Genomic DNA, 6,952 nt, shown 5'->3' with positions numbered 1-6,952 from the left:
GGCTGGACCTCCCAGGGAAAAACAGTGGCAGCTTTTCTGGCTGTCAGTCAGGGGCAGGAAGGAAACATTCTTTACGTAAAAGCCCTGGGGGGGGGGGGGGAGGGGAGGGGGGAGAGATAACTAAAGCAAATCGCATTTTAGAAAGGGCCCCATTTCGGCTGCCCCCGGAGCCCTCAGTCCCTGCCCCAGCCTCTTCCCACTCTTGGTCCTGAGCTATCGTGAGGATTTCCCAGACTGACCTGGGACATTGCTCGTTACCTGTCTGTCACCTGATGACTGCTGGGCTGTTGACACATCGTGTTGCTGTCACTGCCCTGCTCAGGTGCCATGAGGCTGTGGCTGTCGGCTGAGAGTGCTGACCCTGCTGTGCCCAGCTCCCGGCTCATCCACCCCTGCGTAGCAGCCCTGCTCTTGCTGGTCTCTGACAAATAAGCTCCCACTGTATGGTAGCAGGCAGCTACATTTTTAAAAAGCTGGGTCTGAGCTTTGTTTAAGATACTTGAATGCAAACTGCTGCAGGTTGGCCTTGTTTTGAGCAGTGTTCTTCCAAATGACATCCAGAGGTCCCTTCACACAGATCTGATTCAGTGATTCTCAGCTACAGCAGAACACAGTGTTTTCACCAAAACAGAATATTGTACCACTTAATTGAGTGTTCACTGTCATGTCCACAGCAGGAGAAGGGAGCCTTCCTGCTAAAGGTTCTGGAGATGCTGATGGATCTCAATCACTGTGAGCTAGAAGGACCACAGTGAAAAAGTGATGTCACAGAAAGCAGAGCTAAGGTCAAAACATTAATGAAATTCAGCTTTTCATTTTAAAACCTTGTTTAATTTCAAAGGTTTTACATGAAATTTGCAACAGCAACAAGAAAACATTCAAATGGACATGTGGTACTTAACAACAGTATGAAAATGAGAATATAGCCCAAAACCTGCCCAGTCAACAAAATAAATTGCCTTAGCAATTAAGTAGGAAGGCACTGGCTTAGTACAGAAATCTTAGTATGAGCATAAATCATTACACTGAGCAATGTGAACATCCATAACTGAACCTAGTAATACCTTTGTTCTAGAATGCAGTAGGACAGAAAGAGTGAAACATTCAGGGCTTTATGTATGTTCCCAGGGCAACATCTCAGTCTGCCAAAGCACCACAGTCTTAAACAAAATTTGGCAACAAAAAGCCATTTAAGTGTTAGAAGTCATGCTGTTCCTTTTAAGCTCCACACTTCACAGACTTCTGAAAGGTGGAAGTCTACAAAATGTGTAGACAACATCTGAGTGTTCCTAAAGCAAATCTGTGGAAAAATTGAAGGTATTATATGAAATAAATATGCAATGAATAACTAGATTTGTCAGAGAGATCGTTAACCCTCTCCAAAGTCACTATATATAAAAAGCAGAAATAATTTATCTGCCTGTTAGAGAGAGAACCTGAGGTTCAGTCTCTCTACTGGTATTATTGAGCAGCTCAGAAAAACTCCACAGAGGACTGCTGAAATAATCCCACTGTTGAAGGTTACTTAGAAACCTGTCTGAACTTCATAAAGGATATGCAAAGAAGGGGTGGAAGTGGATAGAAGGGCACTTCTCTCACACACACGCACGCTCTTACTAACATATGGCCTTTGCAGAACAAAAGTGGGTATTCATATTATAAAAATTATGTAGTGTAATAAATGATTGTTCCCCTCTCCTTGGCTGTCTTTGCCGGAGTCCAAACCTTGTCCTAGTGGTTTTGTGCAATAGTTGTGACATATTCAGAAGTGAAAAAGGAAATTGTGGGAGGATTTGTAGTACTCAAATAGGTCATTGGTTCATTAGTTCGTATACAATGTTTTACACAGCTATTCTGTATTTAGAAACATGCATGTGATTTTTTCTGCAGCCATCATTTTGAAGTTTGGAACATGACATTTGATTATCTTCATTCAGACTTAATTATTCATATCTTAGCACAGTAACCGATGTTTATTTAATACAACTTGCATTGTATTCTGAATTAACTTTTTTCTGCTTACAGACCAGATGCCTTATTCACATGTAGCATACATGTATAAGTTAAAATGCTGACTTTTGCTCAGCGAGCTTATTGAAGGTGGCTGAACGGTAATCGAAATCTTGTTTCAAACAATTCCAAATGTTCTTTCCAATAGAGAGTCAGATTTCTCAGCATTTTTTTAAGCATAAGCCTCTTCAAAGAGACTTGTTAAGACTTAAATAGTCAAAAGAGTTCCTGTCATTTCTTCTCCTTGGAGATCTAAATCCTTTCGTTTGAGTTTGGTACAGAATTCCTTTAGTACTGTCAGGTAACTACTTCCTGAGTGTTCTTCTTTATACCAAAATGTTTTCTTACATGAGAGAGAAGTTATAGTATTATACTGACTTTGGTAGGGCTTCTGACATGGTCTCCCACGTAATTTTTGTACCTCATCTGGGTGGATGGGTGGACAATTAGATGGATAAAAAACTGGCTGGAATCAAGGTCACAGTGTAGCAGTTAAAGTTTTTTACCCTACTGAGAAGCTGTTAACAAGTGTAGTTTGTCAGGGTCTACCCTTGGACCTTGTCCTGTTCAGTATCTGTAAATAACCCCGGGGAGAAGACAGAGTACAGCTGCATCAGCTTTGCAGGTAACACCAAACCATGAGACCGTACTGGGCAGGCCCAAGGGCAGGGCTGTAGTTCAGCAGTATCAGGTGGGGAAATGGGCCAAGCAGGAACCTGACAAAATTCGACAAAGGCAAGTGTGAAGTCCTGCACCCCAGACGCGCTAACGACTTGCAGCAGTACAGGCTGGGAACTGACCAGCAAGGTACCAGCTCTGCTGAAAAAGTCTGAGACGCGCTGGTAGACAGCAAGCTAAGCACAACCCAATGCATGCCCTGGCAGCAAAGCAAGCCAGTAACATCCTGGGCTACACTGACAGGATGGTAGCCACTGCCTCAGGGGAAACAATTATTCCCCTCCATTAGGCCTTCCTTAGACCACATCTGGTTACCGTGGCCAGTTTTGGGCCCTCCAGTACAAGACAGACATTGATTAGTTGGAGCATGTTTAGCAGGAAGCAACCAAGATGGTCAGGGGCTGGAGAAGAGGCACTGCCAGAGGTTGAGGGAACCATGCTTGTTCAGCCTGGAGAGGAGAAGGGTTCCAGGGTACCTAACAGCAGCCTTCTAACCCCTACGGGGAGGTTACTGAGAAGGCAGGGCCAGGCTCTTTACTAAGGTGTGTGGCAGGACTCATGGAGTCAGGCAGTGGAGCCAAAGTAGCAGTAATCTCAGCCCTTCGAGGTTTTTAAGACCCAACTGGATAAAGCCCTAAGCAACGCAGTCTGACCCTGCTTTGGGCCACAGGTTGGACTAGAGATCTGGATCCCAACCTGAATTAGGTTGTGATGTTATATTTTTTAAACAAGATACCCCGTTAACCATGTTTCTAAAAAAAGGCATCAAGTACTTATCCAATGAAGGCTAGCATATATACACAACATAGTTGCAAATTCTCCCTCAAAAATGTATACCATCAAAAACATTTGACGGGCAAATTTTTCTTTTTTAATTTGATATAGGTTGAAATACGTAGTGTGAAATTTTAGCTTTAATTGTTTACCTTAAGTAGCAAATGCATGACTTTTTACAAACCAAACATGTACAGCTGTGATTCTCTATTTAGATTTAAATAATGTTTTATGCTTTGCAAAGGGGGATATAACAGTATCACTTTTGTGGTGTCATTCCTACCTTTATTAAACATTCTAATGCATTATTCCTCCTGGATGCTGAGTATGGCAAATTAACACTTATCCATAACAAGGGTTGTCCCCAAACTCTCAGTTTCCTAGGAAATGTATGTTCTTGAGGCAGAAATTCACTGTCTGTACACCAACCTTGTTACACTCAAAACCTTATTTATGACAAAGATGACACATAGCTTATTTATAAAGTAAAAAATTTATTGTTATCATAATTGAAATCTTAACAGCCTCATTCAAGAATTATTATTAATCCAGATGTAATTATTACAGAACAAGAAAGGATGTGTCTATGCTGAAAAGTTTCAGTAATAGTGATAATAATAATAATACAGTTAAAATTGTTCCACACACAATTCTTAGTTTCTACCCTTCTCCCGGTGTTGTGTTCACCCTTCTCCCCTCCTTCCCTAGACTCGAAGGTCAGTGGTCTCATTCAGGTGAGGGCGCGGGTGTTACAGTGAGTCATCAGCATCTGGAGTCCTCCACCAGGAGGAATACTGTGTTCACGTTGACAGCTTCTTCTTCTTCCCTCTAGGGTCTACTTGGAGTTATTTTTGTATGCTTGCTAACACACGTTTACACCTTGCTTTTTCTTCCCTAGTCTGTAGTTCCACATTACACCTGAGTTTACTGTATACAGTGCCTTCCACATATATTATTAGATAGTTTCTTTGTCTTCTTTGCTACCCCTAAAAACAGTTGTGTTCAGCTCCAGGTCTGCATTTCTCTAACGGACCACTGGTGAATTGTTTGTAGCTGTGAGGTCTCCACTGCCAACCCTGTGCTCCATCTCTTGTCAGCCTATGTATGCTGTTTCCCACGTCTCCACTTCTCAAGGCTCTGGTATTGTACCAGACCTGCATTTCTCTACATTACCTCATCATATTAGAGTCATAAATATCATTCTACACAGCGTAACTGCTTGTTACTCTTACCTATTTAAAACTATCATCATACCATGCAAAGATAAAAAAGAAAAATAAATTACCTATAGAAAACTTGTCAACTGGAGAAACTGCTGTCACAGTTAAAAGAAGCAAAGCAAAGCTGCAAGCAGGCCAAAAAATGTTCAGGTAGAGCAAGTCTGACAAGTTTCAGTCCTGAGGCCTTGGAAACTCAGTACAAGACTTATGGCCTGTTACAAGCAATGGCAATACTTTATTACAGGGCTACAGAGTTACAAGTTTATAATGATCAAATACAGTATTTTAGTTGTTTGCTAAACATTTCTCTCTTCCCAGTCTTTCTTTTGAGATATATTTATAGTCTGTAATGAAAGAGTCCTGCTTTAATCCTATAAATAGCACTCATATAGATTGTGTAAACAGATTGGTTATACATCCCTCGAAATGCAGCTGATAGGAAAAGATAAAGTAAAACAGATGTTAGCTGTGTTTCTGAGCCTGTGTGAAAACACTTGGGAGACATGTGAACCAACAGAAATTTAGAAAACAGCATTATCTTTTTGGACACTTGGAGGCCTCATATATTAGCAGAAAGCAGGGCCCTCAGAAATTTCTGTAATGACCTTTTCTGTATTATTTATCTCAACAAGCGATTAAAACATCAGGAGACTGTCATGTTCTCCAACCATTACTTTCATGAAAATAAACATCTTTCCTAAGTATTAAAGGCAAACCAGTAACAGCTTTACATTATGAGATTAAATTGTAATGACTGTCCAGATCACAGCATTTATACATCTACAACCTGCCATTCAGCCTTTCTGTGGCACCTCTGGGCCATTAATAAAAATCTTTGTCCTGACTCCAGAAATCCTGGAACTCCTAGGACAACAAGCTACCAGCATTCCCAGGGGAAGGAAATCCCTCTTCTGTGTCATTAGATACTTTTATGACAGATACAGCTCTCATTACAGGTATACTTACATTATACCAGCTGATTAGTGTTTTTCAGTCTATCTGTCAGTGACTGTTTTCAGAAGTATCTTACCTCAGTTACATGAGACCATTCTGGCTGCCAATGAAGTGAGTCAGTTTTGAGGAAGACTTTTCCTGATTTTGTTTTCACATGCCTTGACATGAAACAGACACTTGCGAATTGTTAACACATCATAGCAAGTCGTCGCAAGTTACAGCAGAAAGATGTGATGGACAGAACTAAAAATACATGTATGGGAGAGCAGGGAACACACAAAGGAAGGGAAATGAACCAGAGCAGAGAGTTCATTTGAACTAGATGTATTGGACGACACATTTTCTGTGCAAATCAAAGGGTTCACTGATACAGAGTTCAGGCAATGCAGTGGAAAACTCCCATAGCTCCAGTACCAGCACCTGGAAGTCTTCTACACAGCTGTCTTCACAGAAGACCCTCTTGATTTCGGTGGGAGTGTCCATCATCTATCACATCCCGTGTCCACAACCTCATAGCAAACTATTATTTAACTAGTATCCTGTAATTATGTCTAAAACACCTGTGAATAAAGGAAATTAAAGGAGACAATTGTTTGCTGAAAATAGGGAACAGTAAGTGTCAGACTTCTTTTCCATTAAATATTATCATGAGTTAGGCACTGTTTGCTCTGGAATTCCAAAATACCCTCCAAATTCTGAAACCCAAAGGAACTGTGCAGAGATTTGACTGAATTTAATTGTTTGCGAGCAGGAAAACAAACCAGCAATTTATCAACAATGTTTTAAGAATTTTTGTGCAGAGAAGTTTGGACATAGATTTGTTAGGTGGGAGGCGATATGATGAGATATGTATGTTCTTCACCTTCCTCCCACTCTCAGTTTTCCCTTAGTTCTGCTCAGTGCACCACAGAACAGAATTTCAGCTGCACAAGACCCACTCTTTTTTCTGTCATGTCCTAGATCAGGGCTGCAATTGGTAACAAATTTCTCACACACAGAAAGCCACATTCCTTTGATTCCTCAACAACATGACAAAAAACTTTTTCTAAAAATACAGGTGTGTTCATCTGTACATGAATAGCTCTACACATTTTTGCCCATATCTCAGAAATCTTGGGCATTGCATACATGAGCTAAGGTTATATTCCAGCTGTCATATTTTGATCCTCATTTTTCAGTCCTCATTTTTCACAAATTTCTCAGCCTGTTTCTTTAAGAAAATTTCTCGTGCTTTGTTTCAGTACAGATGTGTTCTTTTGATTTGGATTTATAATTTTTCTAGTTTTGATTTTTTGCCTTTGCATGTGGGTCAAGGA

This window comes from Gymnogyps californianus, chromosome Z, assembly GCF_018139145.2.
Source record: "Gymnogyps californianus isolate 813 chromosome Z, ASM1813914v2, whole genome shotgun sequence".
Classification (NCBI taxonomy): domain Eukaryota; kingdom Metazoa; phylum Chordata; class Aves; order Accipitriformes; family Cathartidae; genus Gymnogyps; species Gymnogyps californianus.
This window is presented reverse-complemented; position numbering follows the sequence as displayed.